The 17,297-nt window shown below is 38.4% G+C and overlaps 1 pseudogene; it reads right to left on the bottom strand.

The window, feature by feature from the left end:
• Positions 1-17,297, bottom strand: part of LOC140230706 (transient receptor potential cation channel subfamily M member 5-like) — a 155,073-nt pseudogene that overhangs the window by 34,786 nt on the left and 102,990 nt on the right.

Genomic DNA, 17,297 nt, shown 5'->3' with positions numbered 1-17,297 from the left:
TCAATATAGATTTATCTAAGTTTAAAACAATGAACACTGCTCAATCTTTTCTTGATATTATGATGTCCACATCTTTTTTACCCCTTATAACCAAACCCACTCGAGTAACCAATCACTCGGCAACTCTTATTGATAATATATTTTGTAATATTAACCCCTTACCGGTCTCCGGTATCATCCTTTCAGATTTATCAGATCATTACCCTATTTTCACTCACATACCCCTTCAGAAAAAAATCACCATAAACGACCCGGTGTCAACTTTCCGGAAGGTGACACCTGGAAATATAGAGAGGTTGCAAAATGACCTCGGTAATGTGGATTGGTCTTTTGTATATAATACCGAAAATACAAATGAGGCTTATGACTTGTTTATGAGTACTTTAATTTCGGTTATGGATAAGCATGTTCCTGTTGTTAAAAAAAAATCCAGAAATTATAAAAGATCCCCTAGACTTCCATGGGTATCTAAGTCCTTACTGCGATCAATTAATCGAAAGAATAATTTGTATTGCTGACAAAATTAAACGTACGCAGCAATCTCATGATAAATACACTTCATATAAAAACGTCCTCACACAAATATTACGTTATGAGAAACGAAAATATTTCACTGCTCAGATAAGTTTGTTTAAACATAATATTCAAAATACTTGGAAAGTTATCAATATGGCTATCAACAAATATAAGGACAAACCCCGTATTACATCAATCAAACATGGTGATGTATTTGTTGATGATGTTTCCTCAATAGTTGATATTTTCAACCAGTATTTTTCACAAATAGGAAGTAATCTTGCCCAAAATATTCCACATAGTCATCCGAATTTTCAAGATTATTTAGAAGTCCCCAATCCAAGCTCATTGTTTTTCGTGCCTTTGCATAGAAATGAATTATTAGATATAGTTCGGAATTTGAAAAATAAAAAAAGCTCTGGATATGACGGCATTGATTATGTCCTCTCAAAAAGTATTATTGATTATATTGTTGATCCACTTGTATATGTATTTAATTTGTCTATAAGTAATGGTGTTGTCCCTGAGGCTATGAAAGTCTCCAAAGTAATTCCCGTCCATAAAAAAGGGGAAAGGGAAGATGTCTCCAATTATAGACCAATATCCCTGCTAACCTCTGTTTCGAAAATATTAGAAAGGGTTGTTTACACCAGGCTTTTGAAGTTCTTAGACACCCATAAAATTATTTTTGATTATCAATTCGGATTTCGGCAAAAGCATTGCACATATCATGCAATCCTTACCTTCCTTGATAGGGTTTCAAAAGCGATAGACGCTTTTCATCATACTATTGGAGTTTTCCTGGACCTCTCCAAGGCCTTTGACACCATAGACCACAGCATACTACTTCACAAATTATCACATTATGGTATCAGAGGAAAGGCCTCGGAGTGGTTCAGGAGTTACCTTACTAATCGAAAACAGTTTGTATTTATCAACGGACATGCATCGACTACACAAAATGTTAACTGTGGTGTTCCTCAAGGAAGCTTACTAGGTCCCCTTTTATCTATTCTCTATGTTAATGATATGTCAAATTCTTCAAACATCCTCTCTTTCTTATTATTTGCGGATGATACCAATGTGTTTTTATCTGATTCTGATTCTGATCGATTAATTGATATTCTAAATAGTGAATTAATGAAGTTACTTCAGTGGATAAGAGCGAACAAATTATCAATAAATTTGCAAAAAAAAAACTAAATGCATGTTGTTCAGTAATTCGCTGGAAAATTTACCGAGAAATATTTTCCTGGAAGACACGGTCATAGAAGAAGTTTCCTCCATCAAATTCTTAGGTTTGATCCTGGACAATAAACTTACCTGGGGTTTGCATATTGATTCTGTATGTCGTGTTATTTCAAGGAATATAGGTGTTATAAACAAAGTTAAATTGTATCTTCCCAAAAATGTACTTTTTATGTTATATTCTACTTTGATACTACCTCACTTAAATTACGGGATACTTGCATGTGGAAACACTTTTTCTGCTTATACAGAAAGAATATCATTATTACAGAAAAAAAGCTCTTCGTATCATTTGTCAGGAATCGTGGAGAAGTCATACTAATAATTTATTCCACGAAAATGATATTTTGAAAATTCATGATCTTTATCGTTTGCAATTAGGACAATTCATGTATAAACTCACCAACCATTCTCTCCCCCTTGTGTTTTTTCCATGTTTTTAAAGAATGAAACTGTTCATGCATATCCAACCCGTCAATCCCATGAATATCATTTGCCTTTGACTAGGACGGTTTTTGCACAATCTTTATTCTCCTTTTCTGGACCAAAATTCTGGAATTCTCTGGATAATAATTTAAAAGAAGCTATAAGTTTTTATACATTTTCTTTAAAGTTAAAGAATCATCTAAAAACTTCGTACGCAGCATAATTCATTTTTCTTTTTTCACTTTTGATTTTCAAAGTTGTTGTTGCTTCGTTATTCTCACTATACTCTCTCATCAGCGAGCCCGTGCTTCTGTGCCTCCAGTGCCCTGGTAGTCAGGGAGCTAGCGACCACTCAATTTACCCCATCAAGCCCAAAAGGTTTGACCCCTCAGAGTTGTTGGGACCACCTTCCTCATTAACAAAATGCGCGTCAGCCTGGTCCCGGAAGGCGGGTTCGGCCCCCAGGGACCCCCCCCCCCCCCCCGAAAAGGGCCCTTGGCGGGTGTAATTTACCCCATGGAGCCAACGAACCAAACTTGGTCTAAAGAATGTCCTATGGGTGTACATCTTAAAAATATAAAAACTGACAAAGTATCTAGTCGGGAAAGGGGTTGCCAGACCGCTAGTTTGTATGCACAAACCCTTGTTGGTCTGCGTCAAGACTACACTTTCCCATAGGTCCTGTACTGTAGCATCTCCCAACAGTCGCAGGGACAATGCCAGTTGAGTGCATGTGGTAGTCTTGGCGCAGACTCTGTTACTCCCAACAAGGGTTTGTACCCACAAACTACCTGGTATACCCTGGGACCCAGGGTAGTTTGCAGGCAGAAATTGACCAGACGCATTAGAACACACACACCCACACACACGCACCCACACACACACACACCCACACACATACACACAAACACACACACACACACACACACACACACACGCACGCACATGAGCTCACATGTTCCTCTGTGTACAGTACACAAAACATGTCACATAAGTTCTACGGCCATGATTCCTAGCACACTATGATGTCAGACCTATAAGAAGTTCATACCTTTTGATTATTTGAATGGATGCTATCAATGGACATTTCAGCAGGAACACTAAAGAAAATTTAAAATTTGTGTGAAATTGTATCATGTTTTGCTGGCCCCACCGTCTACCTATCCTTTATTATGCATTCACCTTATGAGACACAAATGGAGCTTTTCAGAAAATGCTGAAATAAAACTTTCATTGTGAGTACACTTTAAGTTTCAGGCCAACCACAGAAGCACTAAATGCCAATTGTATAACACATTGGAGTAAACGATATCATCATCAGAGCATTGAACATAACTAATAAAGTTAATGTTGATAACAGAATGACAGATACAACTTTCTCACTTTTTTTTTTTGCATTTAAAGTGCAAATATCAAGTCTCAATCCTTACATGATTCTTTTGAAAACCTCAAAATTATAACTTTTTTAGTTTTTGGCTGATAAAAATCACTCTTTATGTATAAAAAAAACAAAAATTATATCCATCCATGCTCACACTCAGTAGTGCATGTCATCTAAATTGTTGTGGACAAATATCTGCATAATAATATCTATAAGAGTAATGAACATAATTATGGTGTTCTACATAAACTGTGTACATGTATAGCTGAACTTCCTTGAAACATCAAATAACAAGGTTCCCAATAGAATGCTTATTTCAGCACTTTTGTCAACTTCTTGTTTCTGAAGATACTTTAACTTTAGTTCCCGGCCCCACACAAAGAAAACTCAAATTATGGTGTCACATACTGCCAAAGACTGCATTGACCATGGCCAGTACACAACAAGTTGAAACATTGACTATTATTATGGTAGCATGCAGGCCGAGGGTGTGAACTTGATCTTGTGTTCTCTTTACATCAGCACTTTTGTCAACTCCTTATTTCTGGAGACACATTTTCTTCAGTTCCCCAGCCCCACACAAACAAAACTCAACCTGTGATGTCACATGTCATGCAAACATAGCTTATGATTACTATTAGCCCTGGACATTATACACACAAAGTTGAAATGCCAAATTACCAACTGAATGAAATGCTAGCTTCACTTCTTTTCTTTAACTATAGCATGCATGCCGAGAGCATCTCCATGACTGTTCTCTGTGTTCTCTTTTATATCAGCGCTTTTGTCAACTCCTCATTTATGAGATACTTTGTCTACCCCCCCCCCCCCCCAAAAAAAAAAAAAAAAAAAAACACCCACATTTCAGGGTGTCATTTCAGTTACAATGTAGTTCATGCTTATGATTTAGTTGCCATTAACCCTGGCAATTACACATCAAGTCATGCATCATACTGTATGGTAGACAACAAAAAGCTTGTTTCAGCATTTTTTGAAAAACTATTTGTGGCATATACATACATATGGATACATAATACACTGTATAGGATAAGCAGCCTGTGTGGTCAGTAACACATGATACAATTTCACACAAATTTTAAATTTTCTTTAGTGTTCCTACTGAAATTTCCATTGATAGCATCCATTTAAATAATCAAAAGGTATAAACTTCTTATATGTCTGATATTTATTGTGTGCTAGGTATCATGGCTGTAGAACCTATGTGACATGTTTTGTGTACTGGTATGTATTTACATAAAGGAATGTGCGAGCGTGTGTGCATGTGTGTGTGTGTGTGTGTGTGCGTGTGTGTGTGTGTGTGTGTGTGTGTGTGTGCGTGGGTGTGTGGGTGTGTGTGTGTTCTATTGTGCTGGTCAATTTCTGCCTGCAAACTACCCTGGGTCCCAGAGTATGCCAGGTAGTTTGCGGGTACAAACCCTTGTTGGGAGTAACAGAGTCTGCGCCAAGACTACTACATGCACTCAACTGGCACTGTCCCTCGGACTGTTGGGAGACGCTACAGTACAGGGCCTATGGGAAAGTGTAGTCTTGACGCAGACCAACAAGGGTTTGTGCATACAATCTAGCGGTCTGGCAACCCCTGTCCCGACCAGATGTTTTGTCAGTTTTTATATTTTTATGATGTACACCCATAGGACATTCTTTTAGTCCAAGTTTGGTTCGTGGGCTCCAAGGGGTAAATTACACCCGCCAAGGGCCCTTTTCGGGGGGTCCCTGGGGGCCGAATCCGCCTTCCGGGACCAGGCTGACGCGCATTTTGTTAATGAGGAAGGTGGTCCCAACAACTTTGAGGGGTCAAACCTTTTGGGCTTGATGGGGTAACTTGAGTGCTCGCTAGCTCCCAGACTATGGTTATGACCCACCATTTTCCTCTCCTCTCCCCTCCTCCCCCCCCCCTCCTTGTCCACCTCGGACTTACTACCTTCTTCACTACTATAGGATTATCTTTCTATCCTCTCAACAATTTTTTCCTTACAAGAGAGCCGCCATGTGTTTGTTAATGTGCGTCCGCATGTGTGCATGTATGTGTGTATTATTCTGTTTTTTTTTTCTTTTTTTGCTACCGCTTAGGGAAATTTGTTGTTGTTGTTATTGTTGTTTTTTACAATTTTTTCTCTATGAGGGGACTGCATTGTACAAGCTCTGCTTTTTAGCAGTCCCCTCCATTTCCAGCAATATCGTTTATGCATTTACCACAGTGACGTAACAGTTATTTGTATCTCTGTTGATAATTTACCTATATTTTTCTTACAATGTTATTCTGTTCATCGCATTGTGGTACTGATTTCATGACGTCTGTGTATACGAGCGTTTCTTTATATTTCTTATTTGTTTGTTGGAAGTGAAATAAATCAACTTGAACTTGAACTGTAAACTGGCTTATTGAGTGACAACGGTTCTGTGACGTAAGAGTCATGAAGGATAACACTTTCCTTGGTTTTTGTTTTATTCTATGTTCTCTTTCTTTTTCGTTTTTTTTTTTTGGGGGGGGGGGTATATCATTAGGCCTAGACCGTCATTTTCATCGGTTTTCTCATGTGATAATATGGCTTTTGAACCGGAATAAAATGCGAGACAGGAATACATACAATCTTGAACCGGTGAATGATTTCACAGCAGGTATGCGATATGACACAATAACAATCTCACACAGGTGTATGATATGGCACAATACATTAGGTCGTATTCAGTGTAATGTGGTGTTATGGGTGTGTTGCGTGTTCATCATGTCGACTGCGCTTTGTTGTTTCCTGTATAAAACTCATACATCTCCATACTCTGTATACACTCCATGGTATTTTACGTACAGCCTGTATACACCGTATATAGCCCTCTCCCCTACTCCTTTGGTATTGCACCATACTCTCTTTATGTAATCCTACTCCCATCTGGTACTTTACCATTTTCTGTTATCACTCCTATATGAAACTTTTCTATATTCTGTAGGCATACATATTCCTATATGGTACTTCTCCTTAGTCTGTATATACACATTATGATACTTCTGTTTATACCATCCATGGTACTTACTAGTCTGTACAATCAGTCTCATGGTACTTCTTCATGCTCTGTACATATTATATACTTCCCCTTACTCTGTATGGGAATGCGCTCTTTGCTCGCCTTCATGCTTTCTTTCTTTCTGAACTGGTTTTTCTGAACCGACCAAGCTGAATTCTATATCCAATTCAATTACATCCATAGTTGACGATATAGAATGACTATAATTATGTCTCATCAAGCTTCACAGTCGTATACGTATTCTATTCAATTCGGATATCCCATGATTATTTGTGAGTTAGTGGTGCAATGACACCACTTTCAGTACCTTTCAGGTAAAGATCATTGATGCAGTGTTGTAATGTCCTCTTTTTTGTCTGTTTGTTTGTTGGACTGGAATGATTGATGTCTAGAGCCTGCAGGGAATTGACGAATTAAAACCATTTTTCAGCCGCAGCATTCAGTGCCCTCTCATTTTCTTTCTGTTTCCATAAATTTCTTTGTCCCGCATGTGCTTTTTGTCCAGGAAACAGTGTGAAGAATTCCATCGACACTAAGAAAGGATCAAAATAACGTAAGCTCGTTTCAAATTGCTTCATGAAGGCGGGGGGGGGGGGGGGAGGGGGAAGAGAAGCTGCTGAAATCTGCTCATTGAACACACACACACACACGCACACACACACACACACACACACACACATACACACACACACACACACAAAGGTTAAGTAAGGCCAGTGATGATCCCTAAGCTCATGGGTGGTCAACCTGTTAAGGACAAAGATGCATTGGGAGGCATTTTTCTACTTGTACCCTTCCTCCCCTTCACTCCCCCTCCCATAAAATGTGTCACATGAGAGTGAAATACATGTATGTATAGGCCTATAAGGTAATGAAGAAAAGTCAAAATGTATGTCAGTCATTTCATTCTGGACATTGGATGATGCGAAGTCGTCTCATCCAGTTGGCCGCCAAATTTTGCTTCCTGACAACGAACAACGAATAATATTCTACTATCATCATTATTGTTGATATCATTATTATATATTATTATCATGATTTATCATTATTATTATTATGATTATTTATTGTTATTATTATTATTACTATTATGTATTATTATTATTATTATTATTATTATTATTCCAGCGGAGCTCCTGAACTTCGTTTTGTTTGCTTTGACAATTAAAGCAAGGAGGTTCGAGAAATGGAGTCACAACAGTCTTATTCGCTTTGATCCCATGCTCGAAGCCGCCACTCAAAAATATTTGAAGTATGTGTCAAACTGGATCTGCCGCTCGGATGCAAAGACAATTGACTCTTGTCTCATTGCATAATCACCAGCCACTTTCCAAGGAAGATATGTCTTTGTGATGGTAATTACTTTTCGCTATCCCTACTTACAAACGATGGGCGGTAGACAATGGTAAAGGCACTGGGGTGCGCGAATAGAAATTGCTCAAATATTGCTGAAATAGATATCAAAATTACTCGGCTGTACGTGTCTGTACGCTAATCTGACATATCAATTTATAAAGAGCTATACTTGAAGATGATACCATATTAGTTTCATTTTGCGGAAATAAGGAGAAAAGTGATAAAACCGGCTTTCCATGAGGGTAAAATTTCAAACACTTTCACAAAATACAGCTCAGATTCACACTTTTGCACATATTTTCGAACGGAATTGACTTTTGTTTTATATGCTTTATCATAAGGTGAAATTTCATTGCATTTGATATATAAACGAGCAGCATATAGCCGATATTATGTTAGCGTTAGAAATGAATCTTCAGATTGCTCAGAAAGATGGCGGCTTCAAGCATCGAACATCAAAGGCACAAATGCACCTGTGGAATTCTTTCGTCCATCCATAGAAAACTGACAGCTGATTGAATAATTATAGTCAGTTGTAACTCCATCTCTCGAACCTCCTTGATTAAAGTGTGACATGCAATTTACTGTTCATGGACGATATCGGTATCCCTTACCTTTAACAATCTTGTCGTGCGAGCAACGCAATATTTGAAGGTTTTTGTTTCATTGTGTAGAATGAGGACATGTCAACAATGAATCCTACGTACATAAGGATTTTGTGTCATAATAGGCCCTACATTATGCGTATGAAGTTACATATATCGACATCAATGTTCTACTTAGTATTCAATGAAGTGCAATGTACATGCACAACCTGAAGTCATCATGTTGTCTCACAACTAGCAAGGTGAGTTTTTAAAAAGCAATATTATCTCGAGGAAATACCACCTACACGACATAGGCCAAAGTGAACGGGAGAACTCATGCAAGAAGGGGAAACTACTGCTGCTTTTTGTCCTTTGTCTCAGCGTAAAATTCTGTACAGTGCCTATACAGTGCCTCAGGAATTATACATAACACTTGTCTTGTACAATCAAAATACACACAGACACATAATACACGCACATGCACACACTCAGACATATAAACACTTATACCAGTCAAGATTCACACATCTTTAGGCGAATTGGAATACACTCGTAATTTGTAATTGTATTATTCATGAAAATAATCTATTAGTGGAAAAATGAGCAAAGAAAATGGGATTCCATCGCTATTCGAACCCGGAACCTCCGGATGCTAGCCCGGTGCTCTTCCGACTGAGCTGTAGAAAGCCCTAGGTCAGTGTTCGTCCCAGAATCCCTAAATTCTTAATGCTCGAATGGTCAGAAGCTAATAGCTTCTAACCTTCCGAGCATTGAACTAGGGCTAGGGCTTTCTATCGCTCAGTCGGTAGAGCACCGGGCTAGCATCCGGAGGTCTCGGGTTCGAATCCCGATGGAATCCAATTTTCTCTGCTCATTTTTCCTGTAATGAATTATATTCTTTTCTGGTCAGTTTCCTCCTGTTTGCATTCATGAAAATAATACGTATTTCTCCTCTTTATCGTCATCATAGGTGTGAGCTACAGTATGCATGACGTATAGGAAAAATGAATATAACAGGTCATGCAGTCAAAGGCAGGGGAAAAAATCAGACATGCGTGTAAGAGTAAAAAAACTTTAAAACAAATAAGCAATGAAAGACACTTACCAGCAGATTTCAACTGTTGTATCTCTTTTAATAAGCTTCGCAAACAATGCATGGAACAAGTGAAATAAAAAAAAATACCCTTCACCAGTATCATAGTGCAGCGTCCCATAACCATTATCAACCCCTTTGAAAGAATCCTGCGCGCGCCCCAGGTCATGATGGTTCAGCCCCTTTCCACCCTCACAAGAAGTCGACAGAATCGGTGATTGTCTTCATATATTATCATGTTCTTTCTTTTCTCCGGGTCCCTTCAACTTCACACAGATTCCATTACATTTGTTTTCCTGTAATTCTTAATTACGAAGGCTTTTTTTCTCGTACAACATTCTTCAAACAGTGCTGACAATTCATAGACTACGTAGAAAATGTACATGGGATGACATGCGTGACTTACAGCCACACTGGAATGATTGCTAATTATTGAAATGTGTTCATCTAAAGAAGCAAAATCACAGGAAAACAAAAAATAAAAACAAAGAATCTTACAATAATCTCGTTATGCCGTTCAATACACATGTAAGGGCACTGTACACGCTGATTTGAAAGATTCCCAAGTTTTAGTGGGACAGTTGCTCAATTCAAATCTAACCCAAATGGTATGAAAAAAAAGGTGCACTTCAATTCATATAGTCGATGATTACTGATTATCATAATCGTCACAAGGAATTGTACCAAAAGAAAAAAGCCCAACAACTCGTTTATTCGAAATGTTACTCGGTACGTGTGAAACACGCTATTGTATTAAGATTTTAAAGAGTTTGTGCATCGTTTAATAAGCAAGTTCGGATTTACACTTCATGTGCATATTGGTAAAACATGAAATGAACTTTCTTCTCTTCTCATTAGGCTCTTCACTTGTTTTCAAAGTAACATAATGCATAAGCTTGCCCGATGTGGCAAGTTATGGAATTCATGTTCAAACTCAGAATGAACTTGTGAAGACCAGTGGCCTATCACAAAGCTTGGGGAATCATAGGGTGCGTTCGAGCGCTCTCCTAAAGTGAACTGTACCGTACCGTACCGCGCCAGGGGAGCGTTCGAACGCTCCTAAAGTGTACCGTACCGTACTGTACCGAGCCAAAAGTGGACCACTTCCCGATGTGCTCCAAAAGCGTACCAAAGCGCACCAAAAGTTCGTTGTAAAGCATGCGCGTATTATACGCATACGTCACAATGCAAAAACATCATTCTCTTTGTTCGGGACAGCTGTAGGTAGGTCAAGCGCAAGGTGAATGACCTTCTTGCTACAAACACGCGTGACCTTTTCTAAAAATAACTCGAGAGGTACGCTTTCTCAACAGAGCATTTGAACGCTCCCAAACTAGCACAGTACGGTACGGTACGCTTTAGTTCAGTTCGCTTTGGTTCGCTTAAGAGCGTTCGAACGCACCCATAGAAATATTTCATTGCTCTGCTTTGAATGCGTTAAATAAAACTTCTCTTTTATTTTTTTTTTATTCAAGCACTTGCCAAATATAAGGCTTGCTCTCATGTCATGTGGATGAACCGGCAAGCACCACTATATAAGGCTTACATGAATAATCATTGTCAAAGACGCTTTTCTGAGTGAATTCAAAACCAAGCACGCCTGTTGGTAGAAACAACCTTATTTTCTGCTCATGCGCAAAGTAGAACCCCGAACTGGCTTATTCTGATTTCATATCATATCACCTAATTTCCTTCCACTCATTTTGCATTGCTCTGATGAATTTAACGCAGTTACCGCTCCCGGTTTGATTATATTTCATTATATGGTTATTACGAAACAACACTGTTTCGTTTGATTTCCTTTTCACAACGTGACCATGTACAGCAAAGAATGACAACTTCACAAGCTGTGTTGTATTCCCTCCCCCAGTTAAAAAAAAAAGGTTTTCGAAACTCGCAATTGACGATCGAACTATCGTGTTTTGTGGATAACAAACTGAAGTAAATCACACCAAGCACCTTGTTGAATGTATGCGTTAACATCAAAGAGATCGCATAATGATCATGAAAAAATATCGATGGAAAATTAGTGTCAGTAAATATTTATGTAAATCGTGAATTCTTCACCTCTGTGAGGTTGTAATAAAAAATCATCATGCACATATATATATATATATATATATATTTTTTTTTTTAACGCATTCTGACTGCCAAATTTCCATGTAAACATTGGTAGACATTGTTCTATTGATTTGCTCCTTCATTGTTTGCTACTAACGTTGCATAGGGCCTAAATCATTTGGTAGATAATCTTGGAAGACATCTATTTCATTTTTTTCCTAATCTTTGGTAATTATTTTTATCTTTTACTTTTGCAGCAAATAAAGAGAATAAAAAGAAAAAGAACGAGCTGACATGCCACGTTGCTGTCTGTACACAATATCGTCATAAAAGTTTTGAAGCAAAGCTGAGTTCTACCTATACACACGAAAAAAACAAAACAACAGACATATACACACACAAACAAAAAGTCTTGTTAAAGGACAAGTTCATCTTCATAAACATGTGGGTTGAGTGAATGCAGCCATATTGGTAGAGCACATCAGTGAGAGTTTGAGGAAAATCGGACAATCCGTTCAAAAGTTATGAATTTTTGAAGTTTCTGCTCACTCAAGGCTGGATGAGAAGACTACTATAGCTTGTGATGTCACATGAGTACAACGATATAAAGAAAGAATAAAGAAAATTCAACATATTTTCACTTTTTTTGCATAAAAAAAGAACACCTGACTCCTCTCTTTCACAAGGCAGGGGGAATAATATTACCCTTAACATATGTCAGAAACAAGTCGAAGGAATGTGCACTTTATTCAAAAAGTAAAGTTTTGTGAAATTCTCTTTTTATTTTCTTTATATGGTTGTATGCATATGACGTCACACACTGTAGTAGTCTTCTCATCCAGCAGTGACTACGCAGATACTTTAAAAATTCATAACTTTTGAACGGATTGTCCGATTTTCCCCAAACTTTCACTGATGTGTTCTACTAATATTGCTGCATTCACTCAATCCACATGTATATAAAGGTGGACTTGTCCTTTAAATGCTTTGAAACAAGTAAGCGTCATGTCATAGCACACGCAAGGATTCAATCCCAAATGATGCCTACAATTTGGCAAGGCATAATGATGGCAAAAATTCTGGCATCTTCACCCAGGCACAAAATTAGGAAGCACAAATCTCACCCGCTTCTCCTGATGGAGCACCATCAAATCACGCATTTGCAAAAAAGTGCATAGGGCGTTCGCATATCATAATCTAATTCTACCTTCCTCTATCATATCAACTGTGAAATCACCTTCAATCGGAGACATACGCTTACGCAAACATTATACATACATAACACTTATAAGAATGATAAGAAAGACATTCGTTCGTCGAAAATCAACATCGGAGCTCTGCGGAACATCAACGCGGATCTTCCAGTCGAGATGACGCCAACCACACCTCCGGCGGGTTGCAGCTCACGAGTCGTGGAATGCAAGCGGAGAAGGCAAGAAGAGCATCTGTATGGGGAGCCGAGGTTGCTTCAAGAGTTCCTCTGCTCCTGACTGAACGAAACGGAGAAGATGGGAATCCCTTCATGTCGTGTCTGGCTGCTGCGTCTTTTTGATCAGGTCGATGATGTCTGCGACCTGGGCACCGAAAACAAAATTTCACAACCGTTATAAATAATTCCAAGTACAACGTCATCACAAACTCAGTATTAAAGCATGTTTCCTACCCTCTTCAATAAAACACCTACTACAGAAAAAATGAACAAGAAAAATGCAAACGTATGCACTTTGCAACTGGACATGGGGGGGGGGAGAGGATCTATTTTGCAGAAAACCCCATTCAATTTGGTTAAGCGGTCACAGAGAAATGTGGATTGTTGTAAAGCATGTCATGAGTCTGATTCTTCCAATTAGTTTAGCACTTGGATGCTCTTGGAACTGCATATTAATGTGTAACCACATTAGACAGAACTTGGAGGGAAGGGATTCCTGGCATGCTCTACAAAAATCCTCATTTCTCTGAAGCAAATTGAATGGGGTTTTCTGTAAGATGTGGGCAATGAGTTATAGTTTCATATACCCTGAAATTGTGTTTGGATTGATAAACTATTCATAAAGTTATCGCTGCGGAAGTTACCGTTGTATTTTTTTATTTATTTTTATTTTTCTAATTTTTTTTTTTTTTTTTATTTTTTTATTTTTTTTTATTTTTTATTTTTTTTTTGGGGGGGGGGGGGGGACATACGGTATATTCGTTGTTTATTTCACAACATGATTATAGTACCATATGCTTTTGGTGTAACCTATACCCACAGCTCGAGACTGCTGAGTTGTAAGCAAAGTTTCGAATTGCTCTGTACGAATAAGGAGCGAATACCACAGGAAGTTGATTTTATCGCTTTCGTGCTGTGTATGATTTTATGTGCATTATCGCCACACTGTGGTCACTTTGTAAACATGTGGATGGCTTTTCTGTGAGGTTATAGCAAACACTGTCTTCGCAGTATGATACACAAACATTGTGTAGTAACAATTTAGACTTACTGAAGATGAGCCTCTTACAGTGTGATTTTTGAGAAATTTGATTATTAACAACAACAAAAAGAAGTGTAGTAACATCAAGAACTCCGTGATGTCACAATGTGCGATGCGTGGCATAATCAGATAATGAATTGCTCTTTTCGGGCAACTGCTCTGTACACAAAGTGACACTGGGTTCAGGAAGACACCGTGGGAAATATAGACACAGTGCTTCAAGACGGTAAAACATTATGGGGTACTGAGTAGTGCTGCTTCTGGCGAAACTGTGTGATAACACTAAGAACTTACGTTTTCAAACTGTGCAACACATGAGATATTACATTGCTCTTTTCTGACAGTTTCACTGCTCCGTGAGTACCGGCAGGTAGGGCCTACTTTAGGGATTGTAGCCCAGTGTTTTATCTCATTTCCAGACTGTGGGATATAAGGTGTATAGTTTCTCGTAAAAGCGTGTGATAACATTAAGAGCCTATACTGTCACATTGTGGTACACAGTTATTATGTCGCACTTTTCAGACAACTGCACTGCAACGAGTACACTGTGGGCATCGAAAGACACTGTGGATATTGTGCCAAAGTGCCTTAAGACATTCGGTCCACACTGTGGGATATAAGGCGTAAAGCGAGCAATAAAACCATAAAACCTATAACATGTTGCCTCACTGTGCTTCACATTAGATATCATATGCTGCTCTTTTCAGAAAACTTCACAGTGCAGTAATTACACTGTCAGTAATGGAAGACACTGCAGAAAATTTGGCATAGTGTTTTTACACTTTTCCACACTGTGAGAGTACGAGGGTGTAATCTCTGGTGAAACTGTGAAATAAACAATCATGGATCTTACCCGCTGCTCAACGCTCTCCAGCTTCTTCTCGATCAGCTGCGTTCTACTCATCGAACTCTCAATTCTGTCCACTCTGTAGAAGTGAATTTAAAGCAAAATCATCCAAGCAATAAATGCGATGTCATGACTAAGTCCACAGTTTAATGCTGTTGAAAATAACAATGAAAATACTATAATAGTGAAGTTGGGTTGATATAGAATGATTTTCTCATTATCAAATCACTTCACTACGGTTTCAAAATAAGCATTAAAATTTAGTTTACGAAGAAATTAGTGAATTCCCAAGAATGAAATTTGCATGGGATAGATACACATGCAAGGAATATTTGGCCTATGATGTGGCATTTCAGAGGAATTTATTGTCTGTCATTTAGCGAAGAAAAACAACAAGCTGAGAGGAAATTTTCACTCTATTCGGTTTTGGGGTGTGGGCGATGATCGGGTGGACGGTTTTACACGCTGCCTCACTGGTCTGTATGGTTTAACGCGTAAAAAGGAAAGTAAAAGACAACAATGCTACATGGTTAAAGGGATAATTAATACAATAATGATGATATAGCCTTCTTTATCCAAGGTAGCCTGTTCAGTGTTGTCTGCACTGCTCTACCAGAGGGCCCTGCCATAATGATAATAATAATAATAATAATAATAATAATAATAATAATAATAATAATAATAATAATAATAATGATGATAATAATAATAATAATTATTATTATTATTATTATTATTATCATAATTATTATTATCATTATTATTATTATTATCTTAATAATTATCATCATTATTACCATTATCATTATTATCATCATTATTATTATTATTATCCTTGAGTTGCCAGGTATCCAATCAAACACCTGGATCGAGAGGGACATGATCGGTGAATACGTATTGTCCAAGGAAGTATAGGCCAAGGCAAGGCACTCGACAGGATTTGAACTTGGGGCCCCCTGACTGAAACTCAAGAGTCCTATCAACTAGGCCACAGTGCTCCCATACTAGTACCCTGTGATGAGATGACTTACTTCTTGCCGAGGTTCTGCATCTGTTTGCCGATGTCCTTGACCTTGAACGTCTCTGTCTTCTGCTTCTCCATGTAAGTCTCGAGTCGCAGATGCTCCCAGTGCATAAGGTACTGTTCGGTCATAGCGGTCTCTGATCCTTCAGTGCGGTCTGGCAATCAAACAGGTATATAGTCAAGAACCTGCCATCACTCTTGAGTCTTAATTAGGTACGATCTGAAAATGGCACTCATATTATTTGCAAAAAAAAGATTGCCGCTGGTAAGAGAAGTGTTAATTCCCTCGGTAATATAATATCCACAAAAAACACAACAACAACAACAACAACTAAATAATGCAATCAGCGCAGATATTACTCATATCGTTCATATATCTTTGTGGTTACATTGTCAGTAAATTCATTTTTCAGGCATAAACAAGATGGTTTCTGCAGGGATCCCGCATTTTATGACAGTTCACGGCAATGTATCTTACGAACTGCCTATGGACACCAAGGATGTAGGCCTAGATGTGACTTCATGCTACAAAAACAAGGTGAATCTACAGTGTACCCAGTCTCAGGAAGCTAGCATGGTTAGTTTCTGCAATGTTTTAAGGCAAGGTTTAAACTCAATTTTCCATCTGTCTTTAAAGCTTGAATAATATGGAACCAAGGATAACAACCATGTGTACTGCTTTAAAAAAGCGACATTACATTTTTTCTCACATCGGTCAGCGCAAAAGAGGATAAATATTAAAGTACGTAACCTCTTTGGTCAGTGCTAATTATCAAAGTCTAAAAGCCCCCTCACACCTGAGCGAATGTAGGGGGACGAAGGGGGACGAATGAGAAAAACATACGAAATGCGCGCGAATTCAACGATTTCAAATAAAGTTGCCTTCAAATCATCCGATTATAAACTAAAGTCAAATATGATCAACGAACGGTAAGCGAAGGATAAATATGACATGCGAAGGATAACGATTTTTCGGTTCACTTCTTTGAGTAAATTGCGGCCAAAGGCGAGCGAAGGGTTGATATGACCCGATAAGACGAACGAACAATGAGCAATGGTTTGATATGGCGTGCGATTGGAAACGAAGACGAAAGAATAGATCAGGCGTTCTTGTACGTATGTGTGCGCTCCTTGGGGAGTATAAAAGCGACCAGGTCCGTCCAGATTTCAGTGCGGCCAGAGAAATCATCCACGCAACATTTACATTTAAAGGACGACAAAGATAAACAGTAAAATCAGCCAGAA

This window comes from Diadema setosum, chromosome 7 (assembly GCF_964275005.1).
Source record: "Diadema setosum chromosome 7, eeDiaSeto1, whole genome shotgun sequence".
NCBI classification, from domain to species: Eukaryota; Metazoa; Echinodermata; class Echinoidea; order Diadematoida; family Diadematidae; genus Diadema; species Diadema setosum.
This window is presented reverse-complemented; position numbering and strand designations above follow the sequence as displayed.